Source organism: Canis lupus, chromosome 36 (genome assembly GCF_048164855.1).
Source record: "Canis lupus baileyi chromosome 36, mCanLup2.hap1, whole genome shotgun sequence".
Taxonomy (NCBI): Eukaryota; Metazoa; Chordata; class Mammalia; order Carnivora; family Canidae; genus Canis; species Canis lupus.
The window spans coordinates 6,819,518-6,839,524 of record NC_132873.1 but is presented as its reverse complement, the minus strand read 5'-3'; the positions used below and the strand labels follow the sequence as shown (position 1 = coordinate 6,839,524).

Sequence of the window (20,007 nt, the reverse complement as noted above, 5' to 3'; positions counted from 1 at the left end):
GTTGTTGGGTGAAATGTTTTATAAACTTCAATTGAGATTGTGTTTGTTGATAGTGTGATTTAGATCTGCTATATCCATCCTGACTTTACATCTAATTGATTTATCAATTAATAAGAGAAGAGTGTTAAAATATCAAACTCAAGTTATTGATTCATCTGCTTATTCCTTTAATTCTGTCACTTTTTGCTTTTTTTATTTTAAAGCTGTGTTATTGGGTACATATGCATTTAAGACTGTTATATCTTTCTGGATAACTAACTCTTTTATCTTACTGAAAGAAAGATAATATTATCCTTATCAATCCTGTATTAAGGTTTTTTAGCACAGTTCTTTGGCTAGAATTATTTCTCTAGCACAAATACAGCTGCATCATCTATTTGTGCTTGTTCTTTGCATAACTTTTCCCCGTTGTTTTACTTTCAGTTTATCTGCATCTTTATATATAAAGTGGATCTCTTGCTTTTTTGTCCAGTCTGACACTATTGCCTTTTAATTGGAGTATTTAGTTCATTTACAATTTAATTTAATTTTATTTGTGTGTAATTCTATCTCCTTATTAGTTTACTATTTCTCTCATCGTTTTTTTTTTTTCTGTTCCTCCATTCCTCTTCTCCTTCCTTCTTTTTAGTTAATTGAATATTTTTAGTATTCTTTTTTGTTCCCTATTGGCTTTTTGCTACGCTTCTTTATATTTTTATTCAGTGGTTCCTCCAAGAATTACAGTATAAAATGTTAACTTATCACAGAGTACCTAGAGTTGACATTATACCACTTCATTTCACATAAAATGTGAAAGTCTTACCACTGTGAAATCCCATGCACCCTACCCCCACTTTTTCTGTGACTTTTGACATCTATTCTACATCTACTTATGTAGTAAGCCCTTTAACTGCATGTTAACACTTTTATTTAAATAATCTGTTGTTTTTTACAGAAGTTAAGAGAACAAAAAAAGCACTCTTTAGATTTACCCACATATTTTCATTTCTGGTATCTTTATCCTTCCTGTGGGTTGTTTTCATCTGATGTCATTTCCCTTAAGCCAGAAGAATCCCCTTCAACATTTCTTATATTGCAGATCTGCTGGTGATGAATTCTTTCCACTTTTATTTATCTCATGTGTTTGTCTTCTCTCAAGGATCACGAGCCTGTACTGACTATTGTCCAAATGTCTACAAGCAGTTCCCTCATAAATTCTGTCCAGTTTTATAGCTGTTTTCAGTAGGAGGGTCTTAGGACTGCCAAAGCACCACAAACTAGGGTGACTTAAGAAACAAATTTGTCGTTTCATAGTTTTGGAGGCTGGAAGTCCAAAACTAAGTTGTCAGCAAGGTTGGCTCCATCTGGAGATGCCTGGGTGACTTAGCGGTTGAGTGTCTGCCTTCGGTTCAGGGCATGATCCTGGGGCCTGGGGATTGAGTTCTACATCGGGCTCCCTGTGGGGAGCCTGCTTCTCCCTCTGCCTATGTCTCTGCCTCTCTCTCTGTGTCTCATGAATAAATAAATAAAATCCTTAAAAAAAGTGTCAGCTCCTTCTGGAGGCTCAGAAGGGAATTCCATTTCACGTCTCTCTCTTAGCTACTGGTAGCCTTAGGCATTCCTTGCCTTGTAGAGGAAGTACTTCCTGTGTCTACACATGTTCTTCCCTCTGTCAATGTCTCTGGTTCCAATTGCCACCCCCCCCCCCTTTAAAATTAGTTTCAGAGGTCAATTTTAGTGATTCTTCAGTGGCATATAACATCCAGTACTCAATTACATAAAGTGCTCCCTTTATAATCTTAATCCATATTGGATTAAGATCCACCCCACTGTTTTTACCTTAACTTGACGAACTATAAGGACTATCTTTCCAAATAAGGTCACATTCACAGGTACTAGGGGGTTGGAATACAACATCTTTTTAGGAGACACAATTAAATCCATAACAGAGAGTAAGTCTGGTGCAACTTGTTCTGTCATGGCTAGAAGCAGAAGACAGCTTTGAGTCTTTTTTTACCTATTTCATTTTGCTATGAATTTCTTCATCTTTACCTGCTTTTGGTTAGATACTTTCAAGTTCAGTGGGGAAGAAGAGATAGATTATGAAAGGATGGAGGATGGAGACAGGAACTGATAAAGTTTGTACCAAAGGAGGAACTTAAGGAAAAAAGATTGAGATCTTCCAGAGGAATCTATTTCCACTTACCCAATTTTGCCTATGGGGGCAGACTTAAGAGAGAGACAGAAACTTTTATGTCTATTTGCTCATTCATTTACAGAAAGACAAAATACAATATATACTGAACTCTTAGGTGTGCCAGACATGCAGGAGACAGAGTAGTGCAGAAAACACACATGGCCCCTGACCAGGGAGCCTTCATTTTAGAAGAAATTCAGAGTCTATTTATCTGCTTTAGATTTAGTTGGATTGTGGTTTTAAAAAATTAACAAGAGAAGAAATTTTAATTTAGTTCCTGACAAAGATAAATACCGTGTAGGAAAAGATTGAGAAGGGGTAATTTTCTATTCATTCCTTTGTTCAGCAAATATTCTTGAACACACGTTGAACCTAAGGATAGAGGTTTCAAAAGATCCGTTTGCATATGAAGCGATAAGATACTTTTTTTTTTTTTTATAAATTTTTATTTATTCATGATAGTCACACACAGAGAGAGAGAGAGAGAGAGGGGCAGAGACACAGGCAGAGGGAGAAACAGGCTCCATGCACCGGGAGCCCGACGTGGGATTCGATCCCGGGTCTCCAGGATCACGCCCTGGGCCAAAGGCAGGCGCCAAACCGCTGCGCCACCCAGGGATCCCGAAGCGATAAGATACTTATTAGATAACAATTTTGGGTAATATTTGTGTAACAATTTCTGTGTGGCAGGCACTGTTCTAAACTCTGTACCAATAAAAAAAATAAAAAATAAAAAAATAAACTCTGTACCAGTCTTAACTCCTTTTGTCCTCTTGACAACTAAGTGCCACTATCATCCTCATGATGAAATTACATCATTTACCCAGAGTTAGCAGCTAGTAAGTGACAGAGGCATTATATGAACCCTCATACTGTGGCTTTAGAGTCTGTGCACTTAATCTGTATTCTAGTCTAACCATGAAATGTAGAGTGCTTGTATATCTTGGATTTTTTTTTTTTAATACAGAAGTCTCAGTTTTCAAATTATTTTCCATCAACTATTTCCCCTAAAGACACTTATATTAATCTGATCTGCAATTTTGGAAAAATAGTTGCAGTAGATATAAGAAAATATATTTCTCCATATTTCCTGAATGTTCCCTTCTGAATGTTTTCAGTAATGCAGACTATTAGGAATGTTTCATTTTGGAGCACACTAGCATTATTGGTTGGCTTGAACATCCATTATTTTCTTTCAAATTTCCAAGTTCCTAGGGACTTGGTTACATTTTAAACCTACCCTCCACCACAAGGTTATATGTTTCAAGAGGGTCACAGTTAATCTAAGACTGTCATGGTAGTTTCATGATCCTAGCCATGCAATAAAAATAAGATGAAATTCTGTCTTATAAATCATGGAGGAAGTATGTGGAGACTTCTGGAAAAGATTTCCTTGCTTCCCAAAATAGTTATACAGGAAGAGAAGACTGCTTCTGCTTGAAGTTGCAACATCTGCATGTAATGTCTGGAACTTCAGCAGCCATCTTGTGATCATGAGGAGGAAGAGCTCGAGGACAGAACTGATAGATTGAATATGACAGACCAGAAAGAAGGAAAAAAACAAAAAAACCCCAAACCCTGGATCCATAATGATATCTTTGAGTCACTGAATGAGCCAATTTTGAAATCTCCTTAATGAACTTCTTGTTCAATCAGAAGGAAGCTTGATAAATTAAGATCCTAAGCCATTTAGATTTTCTACTTATCTTAACCGAGTCAAAAGTAAGAAAGGAGAAGCCCTACGATTTTATTTTTTTACTCCATTCCCTCCATTTCTCTCTATACAAAAGAGCTTTCTGCTATCAGAATATGTTCATTCTCTGCTAGATAAATGTGATGCCTCATATTTATGGAGAGAAAAGCAGATATGTACAACTTTAAAATACCCAAAGGCAGCTGAAAGGTTAGAAGCTATCTAAAGCCCATGATAGATGTCTAAATTCCTCAGCACCGTATTTCTGTGTTTGCAGATTCAGAGACAAGAGACTTTAATCACAGCTGCTAAATCTCTCTTTTAAAATTGAATTTAAAGTAACATTTAAAGCTGTGTATATTGGCTGCAGATTCCTTCCCATATTCTTCCTGGGAATTTCCCACCCTATAATAAGGTAGCTTTTTCTCTCTTTTTTTTTTTTTCTTTTTTAAATAGCTGCTTATTAAGGCAGAGATTCTAATATTAGCCTGCTATTACACTGAATGAAGGAACTGGATATCTTCTGCACAAACTTGGGAGTCTGGATGTATTTCTGCAGTTTTCCTCAATACTTTACAGAAACTGAAAATAGCACTTTTCCCCCTTTCCCTCAACTCTGTGCAACCACAACCGAATGTGAGGAACTGGTTTGGGTCTGGAGCTGGCATATGCTGTGTGCAGTTTTATTTTCCATGCTTAAATGAAGTTACTTCCTTCCTCTTTCACTTTGAATATTGGGGGGGGGGATTAATATTATTTTGTTAAGTATGACTCTGTGTCATCCTACCTAAACCTGCCTGTGGGCATCAGGAATAGGCAAATGCTGGGGTGAGTGGTGGGGGTATGGAAAAGGAATACCTTGGGAAAGCATTTTGGAGATCCTTTCTTCTCATTGGTAACCTTAACCAAAGGGCAAGGACAATGAGCAGCGGATGAGTTGGAGTGACAACCTAGAGGAAAGTTCTGCTTTTGTGGTGGTCTGGGGATGCTAACTAATTGGAATCTCACTAGCTTTCCTGAGAATTGAAAAATAGGCTTTATTTAAACTCCCTTTGCATTAGAGAACTGAAAGTGCTATGAAGAGGTAAAGGTAGAGGAAACATAGAGACTATGTCACCCACCCCTTCATGCAGTAGACAAGAAATGTGAGATGCAGAGTCAAGAAGCAGGTGGTCCGGGGTCACACTAGCTAATAACGGAGGAGGCGATATGGTACAATGGTAAGATCAAGGCTTGACTCTTGTGAATGATACACCCCTGCCATGACTTGGCTGTGTGTCTGGGGTTCATTTCACAGCCTGGTCGAGGCCCACAGTCCTCACCTCTACTGTGGGGCCATCACAGCACCTTTCTCATGGACTTGCTACAAAGACAGGGTGGGGGTTATCACTCTAAGGAGCTGAGCACCTGACAGATAATGCATAATCAGTAGATATAATTTGTATGAAACCCAACTCAAGAGAAAGTCATGGAATATACATTGCTGACTGTGGGTTTCTCTTCCTGCCATTTATCCTCATCCTCCCAAATGCCCCATCTCTGGGTTGTTGAGACAGTGTAGTCTCCTCCCAGGAGAAAGAGTGGACCGAACCTTCAGCCTAGAAACTTCAGACATGAGGGGAAATGTAATAACTCAGTTGGTTTATTCAGCATTTATTAAGCACCTTGGTGTGCCCCCCCGCCACAAACCTTGTTATTTTGTTAGATATTAACTTCCCCAAGGGCTTTCTTCCTTTTCCCAGTTTCTTTTTCTCTCCCTTCAGTTCATTTCTTCACAAGAAGAATGTAGCTTGCCAGACACTGGCTTAAGTGATGTGTGACTGGAGAAAGCCTCTGCTCAGAGGGGATAGATTTTAAGATCCATCTGTCTGCTAATGGACGTGGTGAAAGAGCTAGGTAAGATATCACTCATTTGGGGGACAGGAGACAAAGATCAGACTGTGGGGAGGTGATGAGAGATCCCTCTAGAAGCAGAGTTGGAGACTCCTGTGTATCAAATGTCTTGTGACTGGCAGTCTCCACAAATCCACAAGTATGTGCGCCTTTCTCTCCATTACGGCCTCTAATAGGTTAGCTAACAAAAGCACGAGTCATGTCTCAGAAGGCCATCACCGCAAGAAAGCGCAGCTGTCACCTGACTCTCCTATTAAGCCATGCCTCTGGTTAAGCTTGAGGCATGAGCAGAGAGATGTGAAGGAATTATCAGAGAGCAAGCTCTACTGGAAAAGAAACACTGGGAAGAGCTGATACGGAGCACCTATAGTGTGCCAAACACTGATTCATTACCTCTCCACTCTCTCCTGTGAGCAGTAATTCTTACACTCATTTTACAAGTGGACAAGAGGCCATGGCATGTCCAGTATGCTCTGGCAACTCACCCTGATGGTCCCTGATCTTCCTACCCCCTCTGCCTTGAGGGAAATCCAGAAAACTGACTTGTGAAAATTTGCACAACTCATGGGCTATCTGCAGGCAAGGCATTGCTTCCTATATTCCACTTTGATCAGCAAGTTTCAGTAGGAGTGTAAGAGAAATGATCTTTGGATTGCTGGGCAGAGAAGAAGAAGCACAGCCCGGCAGATGAAGTGCCCAAAGGTCGTCCAGGAGAGGGCCAGAGGGCTTGCGAAGGCAGGCAGTGCTGGAACCAAAAGCAAACACAACCCCTTCATCATGATGCCTGGCCCGAGCCTGACTCAGCTGCATCTGAGTGCGGTGGAGGAAATTGGGGCTTTGGGCAGCTGGGACGCTGGGAAGCTCTTCAGGATCCCAAACTGAAGAAAGAGCTCAGCCCTCATCCCCAAACCACCACGTGGGTCTGTTCCACACTTGGCCGGGAGCTGGCGGGCAGGATCGGAGGCCCTGCTTTTCCTTCCCGTCAGAGGCTTTCAGCCTGAAAGGAAACTCTCCTCTGTTATCTGTGGTTTTTAGTTCTTCCCCCCTTTGGAAGTGGAGAGGAAATAATAATAACAATAATCTTCTGTGGGTTTGGGAGTATCCTTGGTCTGGTGGGGCCAGAGTAAGCAGAATGAAGTTAAGTTGTAGTGATGCCTCGTCTCTGTGAAATCAGCAGCCTGGAGAGAAGAGCCCAAAGGTGAGCCCAGAATGAAAGGTAAATATGGGCAAGTAGGGAATGGATTTGTTCAACAAATCATCAGGGTTTCTGGCTGGACGGGCATGATGGCATGATAATTAGAATTCTCCTTTCTTCCTTATTCTTGTCTCTTTTTGCTTTTTCTTGACCTTTCTTTCCTTTTCCTTCACTGACTTTCTTAATAAAAAAAGTAAAACCTCATATACTTGAGACAACAATTTCCATCCTCCTGAGGAAACCAATGCTAACAGAATGACAGGTATCCTTTCATATCTTTCTATTATCTAGAGCTTTAGGATTTATCCCTGTATTTGAAGAACTTACTCTTCTTAGAGGAAAGAATGCATTTATAGAGAAATAATTACAGTATATGTAAGAGCTATAGGAGTGGCTGCCGTGACAGTACCACTGTAGGGCAGGCTGTGGATGTGCTGGAGATTTGGGGACTGCCCAGGAACACGAAATAAGACACAGACATTTTGAGGAGAGGGAAACAAGTTAGGGATATTCCAAGACACTGTTATTTAATTTCCCTTCATCCTCAAGGAATCTCAGAATTGGGAAGGTGGTCTACCTCTTTACACACATTGTCCACATTAGTGGTCATCCAAAGGGACTTCCAGGCCCAGAGACCTTGATGAGAACATGCTAATCAATAGCCCACTTCAGCCCCAACTGCTGGTCAACAGGCTACCTGGAGTCTTTAACATAATTTTTATGTTTGATGTTTCTGTATATATACAGATATATATATATATATATATATATATATATATATATATATATTACAATTTTTATTCAATTCTTCTCTTCCCTTTTGGCTTAGTGTAAACAATCTGAGGACAGGCTGTATGGCTAATTTTTCCATCCCAAGTAACATGTGAATTACTACATTAACTTAAGAGAATAAAACCCAACACACCCTGGACTCTCCTATTTGAGGACATTGGACCAAGCATGGGAAAGGATTCAAGTCAGAACTTTTTAATGAGGCTTCAATTTCCTCTGTAAGGAGAGATTCCTACATTCCTCCTGTGATCCTTCCACAGTTGTGGGAAAGATTCCCCATTCTCCCCTAAAACGTGTCTATGTGGTCCCTCTAGCAACCCTGAATATCTCCACATAAACTCAGGTGAAATACTGTGTGTTATAAAGAGTAAAATTTTAACTGAGATTCTATATAAAAGCTAACTATTGCTGAGATGATAGAAAAGCCAAAATAGCAACAACCTTAGTCCTTCTACAGGGTTCCCACCCCTCACTTCCACCTTGGTGTGACAGGGAGACAGCAGGGAGGCATCTGGCCCACATTCACAAACAAACAAAACAAAACACAGGGCCAGAACTTATGTCTACTGCAGAATTATCTTCCGTACTGCAAAGCCAAATCCAGCTAGGACAAGGTCCTCAGAGTTTTGGACAAAGGGTTGTACTGTAAGGATGTCACACTTGGTCACTTGTTTTTGGTGTAAAAGCATCTCCAGATATATCAGAGCTTTAAAAATAGATGTCTGGTACATTTTCATCTTGAAGATTTTTCTTGATGACATATTCCAGGAAACTGAAAAATAAATGAAAAAGATAAGGTTAAAAATTTGGACCTAAGGGTGTTTTAAGACTTGTGGTTCATATTAAATCTATTATTCACAGAGTTGTCTCTAAGTAATTAAAAATAGGGTTATAAAACAAAGCAAATGTTATGTTTTGTGAAGAAAATATACATTGTATAAATACCAACTTACTATAAAAGAATTGTCAATGGAAACCCCAGGTTATATTAATAAAGATCAGGGAGACAGACATCAAAACTCCATGTATTACATAAGAGGAAGTGATTTTTGGTAGTGATAATGACAGAAAAAAGATTCAAATAATGTCTTTGGAAAACATAAAGATATTAAAAAATTAAAACAATTAAGTTAAAAGCAAATGTATGCCTTTCAAATCATTAGTGAAGATAAAAGCTAACAAAACTAGTCCACCTATCTAAAGATAGGAAATAAGGAATAAAAGGAATGGCAAACACAAAACTTAAAATAATTGGATCTTTGTATAGAATGGCATGATATTGAGATTTATCACTATATATAAAAGGCTGGTCAACATTTATTGTGTGCCTGTGATGTGCCAGGCACTATTAGGTGCTTTGCTCTGTTATTGCTATTGACCCTTTTTAAAAACCATAGTAATATTATTGTTTCAATGTTACAGATGCATCAACAGGGACTGGTGGAGGATAAACCACTTTCCTGAAGTCTCCCAGATGTAAGATGCAGTTTCAAGAGCTCAACCGAGGCTCACTTACTTATTTCCAGTCACTGCACTGTCCCACTTCCATACAGCAGGGTGGGATGAGGGATACCAAATGCCCACTGTGAATTCCCCAATTTAAAATGAAGGATTTTAAATTGGATTATAATAAAAAATATGACATGTTGCTTTTAAGAGAAATGCCTTAAAGATGGCATGAGAAATGCACAAAAACACAGTGTATTTAAGAGGCAAACAGAACAAAAATCAAAAGCAGAGGTACCAATATAAATTTTAAACAATGTAAAATTAAAGGCTAAAGGCATTAATATGATTTGAAAAATATGTTGATCAATAACATAATCTATGATGATGGTATCTTTATACACTGGGAATTTCACAGCAAACTATAAAAACCAAAATAAAAACCAAAAGTAGCTAGAAGAACAATTTTTTTTTTAAAGATTTTATTAACGAGAGACACAGAGAAAGAGGCAGAGACATAGGTGGAGGGAGAAGCAGGCTCCCTGCCGGGAGCCGGATGCGGGACTCGATCCCAGGACCCGGGGATCATGCCCTGAGCCAAAGGCATATGTGCAACCACTGAGCCACCCAGGTACCATAGAAGTACAGTATAAGGGAAAAATGAAAGGAAAATGAACACACAGTTATTATGAGAGACTCTAACACACTCAGTTCACCACTGATGAAGTAGATCAAAAATTAAGTCAGTGAGCAGGTAAATAGTAAAATTAATGATATATTAATACATACGTATATAGCCCTGTGTACATATATGTATATATATGTGTGTGTGTATCTGATATATATGTGTATATACAGATATATGATATATATGTGATATGTTATTTATATATATATTTAAGTCTAAAAACAGATCTCACACCTCTTTTTCATTTGTCCATACAATATCCTCAAATACTGGTAATATACTCTACCAAAAAGAAAATCATTATAATGGTAATATTTTCTTGCCACCACATAGTTGATCCAACAATCAATGACATTATATATCATTATATATGCTAATGAAATATAATTATGATATATAATATTATATTAAAATGATATTAAAACAAAAACTGTAGGAGCACCTGGGTGGCTCAGTCAGTTAAGCGTCTGACTTTGACTCAGGTCATGATCTGGGGTCCTAGGATGGAGCCCTACATCAGGTTTCTTGCTCAATGGGAGTCTCCCTCTCCCTCCTGCTTGTGCTCTCACTGGCTCAATCTCTCTAAAAAAAAAATAAAATAAAATAAAATAAAATAAATAAATAAATAAATAAATAAATAAATAAATAAATAAAAACTCTTTAAAAAATAAAATTTTAAAAATGCATAAGGCAAACAACTACTATAATAATAAAAAGAAACTCTATTGTGTGACTACTGGATGTAAGAGATCAAAACTGCAATTAGTATTCATTAGAAAACAATGGCATTTAATGAACTACTAAACTATGACAAAACATTATATTACTAAATGTATGGGATATAGCCAAAACCTTTTTGAGAGAACAAATTCATATTCTTAACTTCATTTATTAACAAGACAGAATAAAAATAACTAGATAAAATATTCCCTTTAATTATTTGAAAAAATAAACAATGGAAAAACTGAGAACATGGTATCATACAGCAAGTACAGAAATGAATGATTGGAAAACCAACACGCAAATCCAATAAAATTGATGACTACAGTTAATTCTTTGAACAAAACAAATCTAGCATACACAAGTTGGAAATATATTAAAATGTTAGACCTCGGGACGCCTGGGTGGCTCAGTGGTTGAGCCTTTGGCTCAGGTTGTGATCCCAGGGTCCTGGGATTGAGTCCTGCATTAGGTGCCCAGCAGGGAGCCTGCTTCCCCCTCTGCCTGTGTCTCTGCCTCTCTCTGTGTCTCTCATGAATAAATAAAATCTTTTAAAAAAATAAAATGTTAGATCTCAACTATCCTAGTTACTATTCTCATAGTCACAACCCATTAAAGTTCTCATTATCTCTCATTCAGATAAACCCAGGGAACTCTGGTCTTCATCTTCAGCTCCATTACACCAGAGCATTTCAAACCAGCCCCATGGTCTATCAGGTCACTGAAGGAAGGGGCTTACAAAAGGAGATGAGCTTCACTAACTTTTTATTTTTTATTTAGCCTTGACTTATCAGTGGGGATCATCTCAGGTAAGAATACACCAGGAAGTCTTTCCTTTGCAATGAGTGTCTCCTCAGTTACTTGGGCTAATGTAGGCCCATCAGAGGTAAAGGGCCATTTGCTAGGCACATAAGATTATGTGACTCTTCCAATTTTCTTTTTTTTTTAATTTTTATTTATTTATGATAGTCATACAGAGAGAGAGAGAGAGAGAGAGAGAGAGAGGCAGAGACACAGGCAGAGGGAGAAGCAGGCTCCATGCACCGGGAGCCCGACGTGGGATTCGATCCCGGGTCTCCAGGATTGCGCCCTGGGCCAAAGGCAGGCGCCAAACCGCTGCGCCACCCAGGGATCCCTCTTCCAATTTTCTTCACACAAAATGGGCACTCAAGGTTTGGAAAATTGAGTCTATAGCAGACAGTTGCTCATCTTTGCCCTAATCATCCCATTTCAGCAGATTTGGCTTCTTTTATTCTTGTGCCATCACAGGAGCATAGAAGCATGGGTATGAGGAAGGAAACTCAAGCATGGAAGCAAAATTAAGAAAAGAAGTCTCTTTCCAATGGGCCCAAATAACTAACAATAGTGAACCCATGTATATTTAGCATTCCTTGCTGCCTATGCATTGTGGCAAGGACTTTAATTTTTATTTTCTTAAGTCTTTACAACAATAATATGAAAAAAAGCACTCACTATCCTAATTTTATTTTTAAAGAAACTGAGGCTTGGAGAGGTTAAAAAAAGCACACAACCAGTGACAGAAGGAGGGCTTACATAGGCAGCCAGGGTCCAAAATCTATGCTGTCCTCTATCGCCAAATCCCCTATCCTGCTATTTCCAGTGATGAGGGCATAGAGACAGAGAGTTTCCCTCTCCCCACACTGCTGGCTGAAAGAAGAGTGACTTCTGCCCTGACAAAATCATTACTGAGAACTCCCTTCAACTCCCATCTAGACTCAGTCGGGTTCTCCCCATGGGAAGGAGGAGATTTATATGATTAATGAAAGAGAGGAAGGCCACAATCCACCGATCCATGTTCCTGCCTATTTGCAGTTAGCAAGTTAAATGTCAGAAACACAGCAGAGCTTACCATCCACACATTTCTATCCCACCAAGACTTGCTGTTTCATGGGGAAGTTTCCATTTTCCTTTTGGCTGACTGAATAAGCATCAGCTGTGCAATATAGATTTATTTGGCCTTGGGTCCCAAGGTTTCATCACAAGGGCAAATAAAAAGGCAGTCTGTTTTACTTCATTCATATCCGAAGTGCTCTCTGGTTCAATTCCACAACCATTTAAGCCTATGATCTCCAGTTAATTCTTGGGTATAGGTCTAGATTAGCTCAGAACTCTGAAAGAGAAGGATGTGAATATTATGTGCTGCAAACTCCAATGCAGGGTCTTTTTATATACAAGGCACCCCAGTGGTCTTCAACACATGCACTTGGCTATGAGAAATAAAATCTTGAGCCTCTTACCTGGCACTTTAAAATATTGAGAACACATACCTTAATAAATACTGGAGAAGTTGACTAAAATCCTGCTCTAACAATGCACGGGACAGCTACATTTGAGAGGGCTTCTCTCTGAAGGTTTGTGTAAGACCAGCAGGTAATTCGAGAGTAAAGGGATGCTCCGACGTATCTTCACCTGACTTCCTTCTGTGTACATGCAACAGTGCTTCATGCCAGCTGATTTGAACAGTGCCATGGAACTTCCCCCACCCCTTGGAGTAGATGAGCCACCCTAGGCAAAATAGCTTTCTATCTAGGCAGAGTTCCTGGAATTGTGGGCAAAATATCCATGGTGCATATGAGATAAATTTCCAAACAGAAGAATGAGACTTTAAAACTTGTACTAAGATCCTTACTTATAAACATGTGGAGCATCAAGAAATTGTGATTTCAACCCATTTTACTCAAGACATGGATGAGTGGATGTATAAAATTAGATTTTGACATGTGCTTAATAAGAAATAGATCATTGAAGTTACAAAGGTTTGGAGCATAATTATTTCACATGGATACTTCTGGCTACCTTCACAGAAAGATGGGCATTTCCCTTAACACGTGACTGTGACACATGACACAATTGGCTGATTTGGGATAGAACCGCTAGGAACACAAAGATGTTTATGTATAAAGTGTCTATTGTATGGTTTGCATGCAGCGGCTGAACTCCCTGGTCAGCTGCTCCCAACATGGGGTTGCAAATAGGTCTTGACAGCTTTGTGTTCTGTTTCAAGTTTATAGCCCCATTAAAAAATATTTAGAATTTTAAAACTTAAGATGCATGATTGTACCCCAGGCTATTATTCTGAAGAAGCACATTGGAATTCACTTACTAAATGTGATTTTTATTTTCCAAAGATTCTCCCTTCCTTCCTCCCTCTCTCCCTCCTTTTTTCCTTTCCTTCCTTCCTTCCTTCCTTCCTTCCTTCCTTCCTTCCTTCCTTCCTTCCTTCCTTCCTTCCCTTTCCTTCCTTTTTTACTCCCTCACTCTTTCTCCCTCCCCCTTCCTTCCCTCTCTTTTCTTTTCTTTTCCTTATTTTTTAAACAAGAGACATTGCCCTTTACCACAAAGTGATAAAGAAGTCAGCAGTGACCTTGAATTACTGTTCACCTCCAATTTGTACTGGAATGTAGAATTCAGCTCAATCTAAGAGCAGTCCCCACATAATGAGAAAATTCCTACCAGGCCCTGTTTTTAGCCTAACAGTCCCCTTCCAGCCTCTCTGGGGCTTCAGAGTTGAAAGAGGGCTTCCTTAGTGGGACACTCAGCCTCCTATTTCCCTGGAGGGCTTATTTTTACGTATTTTTGACAGCCTGACATTTGACCTGAAGGTCAAGACTTTGACCCGATGAAATAGAGTTCAAATTAAGTCAATGGTTGTCTGACCTATTGTTATGTTTTCACCAGGTCCCTCTGCAAACAGAAAACTTGCTTCTCTAGTAATTCTCAAAAGATTAAATCTCTCTTTGGATCAACTGACCTCTTCTCTGATTCCTGCATTGGCAAGAATGAGCTGTGTTGAGAGGGGAAGTGGAGAAGGATTGGAATGATAAGGAGGTGCTAGGAAATATGTTGTGAACAGCACGGTGGAATGGAAGAACCCTGGATAGGGAACTACTGCTTTGCACAAAGCCTTCGGGCCCTGAGGACAGATGAACAGGAAACCACAATGTGTCAGCCTCAGGGACTTCTGCACTTGGACTAGCACCCCATCTTTGGAAAGGATCTCAGAAATCGTTTAGCCTGGAAATCTCTGAACATGTTTATCTTCTTGACCTTTTCTTCAAATCTAACTTAGATTACCAATTTATGAAACAGATACAATCAAAAACTGCTCTGGATGAGTCCCCCCTCCAAATGGCACTGAAATGCCTCTTCAAAGTCTCAGTCTACTTAGGCTGGAACAAAGCTTGAAGGCTGTAGGCCCAGCATAAGCCATGGCAGGGGCTTCTCTGCAGAATCTTGATGAGAGATGATATAACCCCACTCAGGAATTTACCCCAATACCCTTCCCCACCTCTCCACAGAGTCCTCTGGAGCCCCTCAAACAAGCCTACCTCTCTCCATCCATCCATGTGATGTTCTGTCAAATGCAGGCCCATGGCCAGTACGTCTCCTTGTGATCTGAAGCTCTCCTTATTTGTTAACACTGGATTGCTTGCTTTTTGAGGTCAGGGATTTTCTTTTCTTTTTTTTTGAGGTCAGGGATTTTCTGTTTTATTACAATAGCCTGGCACATAGTAAGTGTATTAAATGCTTGTCCTTGAGGAAGTAGAGATAGCTAGGAGGTAACAGAAGGATGATTAATAATAAGGCAATATCAAGCCCTCCAATTATTGAACTAGGCATTGGGATTGAGATTTTCCATATATATCTGAGTTTTTTTGAACTTCTAACAAACATTATTAGCTCTGATAGGACAACTGACTCTGAACTGACATAGCAGGGCCACACAGGTCACTAGTAGAGGAACTGGCATTGGGATCTGAACATATCTCAGCTTTTATTTATATTTATATTTATTTTTATTTTTAAACGTTTTTATTTTATTTTATTTTTTATAAATTTATTTTTTATTGGTGTTCAATTTGCCAACATATAGAATAACACCCAGTGCTCATCCCGTCAAGTGCCCACCTCAGTGCCCATCACCCAGTCACCCCCACCCCCCACCCTCCTCCCCTTCCACCACCCCTAGTTCGTTTCCCAGAGTTAGGAGTCTTCATCTTCTGTCTCCCTTTCTGATATTTCCTACCCATTTCTTCTCCCTTTCCTTCTATTCCCTTTCACTATTATTTATATTCCCCAAATGAATGAGACCATATAATGTTTGTCCTTTTCTGATTGACTTATTTCACTCAGCATAATACCCTCTAGTTCCATCCACATCTAAGCAAATGGTGGGTATTTGTCATTTCTAATGGCTGAGGAATATTCCATTGTATACATAGACCACAGCTTCTTTATCCATATATCTCAGTTTTTGATCACAGTGATGGAGTCTAGAAATTGAGCCCATCATTTAGCCTGAGAATCTCTGAAGGGCTAGCAGATGCTCAGTAGAGACAACAGCTGGGGAGGGAGGAAAGGAAAACTCAGTGTATTCCAACTGTGCTTTGATTGTGAAGGAGTCTGACTTACTGTTTGGGAATTTTTCCTAATAAAGATGGATGTGCCTCTACCGTCAACATCACCCCCAAGTTCCTCTCTGTCTTTCTGTCCACCAGTTCCCTTCCTGATCCAGGCTTTTAATTCCAGCAGTCAATGGGTGGGTACTGTCTGGATTCCTAAAGAGTTTATGCTACTAGAATATTCCCACCCGGAGATGTCTGCTATCCAGTGATGTCATACATTAGAACCAAGCAAGGAAGGAGATGGGCTGGAGGACATGGGATGATAGATGTACATGGAAGTGGGTGGCACAGCTTCATAGCAGGTGCTTAGCATGTTCGGTGTTCTCCTTTCCTTTACGAATGTCTCCTTTCCCACAGTCTCCGTCTCTAATTTTCTCTTCTGGTGGCTCTTATTTTATCCCAGACCATCCATGAAAATGATACATCACCTTTTCAACTCCTGCTCCCACCATCAGGACAACGAGCTCCCTCCTGCTGCTCAGCACCCACCTTCCCTCTGCATGGCACCCTCTCTCACCACACCCTGATGCTTCTCCCTTCTTTGCTGACCTCAAGGTGAGGATGTAGGGCTTTTGAGGCCCCTTATTTCATTATTACTAGAACCTGAGATTTGGTTTCCTGCTTCAGAAGCTACACGGCAAAGGAAGACAGTGGAAGGAAGAGAGGTTTGGCATGCTGGCTGGTGCCAAAGATTTGGTTAGGTCTTTAAGGCCAGAGTCCAAGTGACTTGGGATCAGGGTAAGAATACACATTTGAGATTCATGGAGGAAACACCCATCTCTCAGGCAGGGGGGATCTCAGAGAGCAATTTATTAACTAATGATAATCCCTTCCATATGTTCCAGCACTTCACAGCTCACCAAGGCTTCCTCGTATATTAATCTCATTTGATTTTTACCTCAGCTCTCAGGGGCTGCCAGGAAAATATCATCATTCCCATCCTACACACACTGTGCACTTCTTAGTAAGGGGACCAAAGTTGTGTGACTTGTCCACAGTCACTCACACTTTTTGTGTTAAGAACCAGGGCTGAAGCCTGGGTTTTCAGAATTGTGAAGAGCCTATGAGTGAGGCAGGTAGATAAAACACCTAACAAAAAAAATGTCTTGTACAATTCTGTTTTCTGCAAGTCCTAGTCTATATCCTCATTTCCTTTCTGGATCCTGGACTTCTTCTCTGTTTTCATTCACTATCGTGGAAACATAGATGAAACAGAGTGATGTAGAGAACAGGAAAGGAGGAGGAAAGCGGCTCTTGCTCTCCTGGGACTGCTTCTAACACAGGCTGATGCCTTGTGAAACCTGTGTCTAGCCTGACGTTGGTAGGTGTAATCAGCAGAGACTGGGGAATGGTGTCCATCTCCACCTTGGCTTCACTGCCTCCCTCCCTTCCCACCCTGATTTTGTGGTTTGTTAATTGCTTGAGACAAGGGAATGGGAGGTGTCCAGGCTGTGTCTTCTGGTTCAATCTTACCTCTCCCTGGCCCTTAAACATTTCTCAGAGGCCCTATCAGAGAATAAGAGACAGACTGTAGACCTCATCCTTCCTGGGCTTGCACTTAGGTACCAGAATTATCTCCCCCTACAAACCTTCCCCAGGCTCCCACCCACCCAGCCACCCTCACCCGCCCAACTTCCTGGAAATCTCTGTTCCTCTAAAGCAGGCTTTGGCTTTGTTCCCAGAATCAGACAGAATGAAAACGCTTTCTAAGAAAAACATGAACAAGGGAATTACATTCTGATCTGATGTTCCTTCATCAAGACAATTGTGTTTGCTCTTCAACAACATTGCTTTATTCCTTTTTCTGTAAAGGCTGCTCCGCTAGGTCAAAAAAGTAACTGGAATTTGTTTTCTCCCTAGTAATTAAAAAACAAAATCCAACCCATATGAATTGCTATCTTATTCTGGTAAAATGTCATTAATTGTCCTGTTAGCACTGTTGTACAATAGCCTGGAATGATGGTCCTGGGAAGTCTGTGGGTATCTCTTCTTTGAAAATATTTAAAGGATTGAGAAACCCTGAAGAGATCCTGGATTATGACTCTCTCTGTTCTCTACCCATAGCTCAAATTGTGTTCTTTCATAGTCCAATTACTGAATCCCTCTTACTGCCACCATCTTTGGATAAGGCTCTCAAGCAGCATGACTGTTGCCCAATGTCTAGTGCTCCAAAACACCCATTCTTTCCCCTCCCTAACTGCCGGCAGCACAGTACATACTGTGTTGTTTGGATGTTGACCTCATTTGATCTTCAAATCATCGTTGAAACTGGCTTTCCCATAGGAAAAGAACTTCAGGTCACAGACTACAACCATTGTGTTTATCTCACACAATATTGTTCTGAAGGCTTCTGTCAACTTAATTCAAGTGTGAAGCACTAAGCTGGCGCTCAATAGAAGTTGGGGAGCAGTTTAACTACAGGATATACTGTTTATTACTTTAAAATTGGAGCTGCTTCCTTTAGTAGCAATGTGGGGCTATCTGCCAAGCCCTGTGTTGGATGCTGCAGATACCAAGATGGCTATGAACAGTCCCAGCCTTGGACTCTAAAGAAATTCTTATTGGGTTTTCATTTCTCAGTTTATAGGTCTTTCATCTAGACTCTGCCTTTAAGATTACTCAACTGCTATATTATGATTAATTTTTGTTTCAGCCCTTACCTGTGTCTTAGACCTCTTAAAAAAGTAGCAAAAGCAATGGTGAGAACAAAGGGAAGCATAGATTTGAGTTCTGTTCTTAATTCACTCTGGGACTGTAGATTTTTCTCTTCTCCGATCTCAGTGAATCTTTATGCAACATGAGAGGAATAGGGATGCAAGGGACCCTAGAGATAAAGTCATTCCTGGTTGAAAGATACAAATATTTATTAAGAGATGACTATGCCAAGATGTTGGAGATGGAAAGGCACTTGAAATTTGGTCCCTGACCCTGATGGGCTTATCGTCTAGCAACAGAACAATCTGTCTTGTGCCTAGCACATGCCTTGAACTTGGTAATTACTGGTGGATATTAATTTGGGCAGGGATTTAGGACTTGTTCTTTTACCACATTTGCTATTTCCAAGTGCAACTGATCACCTTTCTACCTTCTGTTTCTGGAGGAGAAAGATATGTTCTGATATAGGTCCTGAGTATTCCCATAAGATCTATAACTGGCTTCATGATGTAGAAAAAATAAAAATAAAAAAATAAAAAACCCCAAAACATTGAATTAAAGCTGGAACATCCAGTTCCATAACTTTGGGTAAGTCATAGCCTTCTTTTGTCCTCTTCTGGTAATGAATGGTTTAAATTAGATGAGTTCTGGGGTCCCTCCCACTCTAGCATTCTTTGAGCTGAAGATCATGGCCACATCACTTGGCCATTCTACCGGTGTCCTGGCTCTCTTCTCAGGAACATGTGTCTAAACTGAGATGTTTAATTGTCTCTTCTCCTGCCCTTTTCTCCCTTTGACTCTATCCCCAGTTTCTGTACTCCAGATCCACTGCCTTGGGCCTGCCATATGTATGTCTGCTTCCCAGCTTCTCAGTTCCTCCTTATTTTCCTGTTCTGCTCTCTCCTTCTTGGAATCAGAATCTCTCTCTCCTTGAATTTTCCCAATCCTCCTAATCTGACTGATGAATGCCACCTTGTCCCCCTCAGCTTGAACTATATTGTGCTCCTGTGAATATATCTCCTTTAAAGCTTTATGGCATCTATTTTACAAGCAATGTAAAAATGAGGATGCTAATTCTTAATTTTTACACTCAACTCCTTACAAACTATCCCTTTGTATTTCAGTCATTTCTATTGCTACTCAAGGTTACATAACCTCACTCTATGTACCTGGCCCCATGTCCTCTACTGCTGGCTAAAATGCTTCTGTAATTGGTGACTAGTATAGCACATAAGCATGTATTAGGGAAAAAAAAAACAACTTTCAAAGATGTTGTAGGAATCTACAGCTGCTTTGTCTGAGTAGCTGGTTATTCATTTGGCA

General features: G+C 40.0%; 1 long non-coding RNA gene across 1 annotated transcript in view; it reads right to left on the bottom strand.

Moving 5' to 3' along the window:
- Positions 1-8,306: 8,306 nt before the first annotated feature.
- Positions 8,307-20,007, bottom strand: part of LOC140625540 (uncharacterized) — a 33,728-nt gene continuing 22,027 nt past the window's right edge. Inside the window, exons 2-4 of the long non-coding RNA XR_012024885.1 lie at positions 14,953-15,176; positions 12,474-12,734; positions 8,307-8,521 (exon numbers count right to left, since the gene is read on the bottom strand). This is a non-coding gene — a long non-coding RNA (uncharacterized lncRNA). The remainder of the gene's footprint in view (positions 8,522-12,473; positions 12,735-14,952; positions 15,177-20,007) is intronic.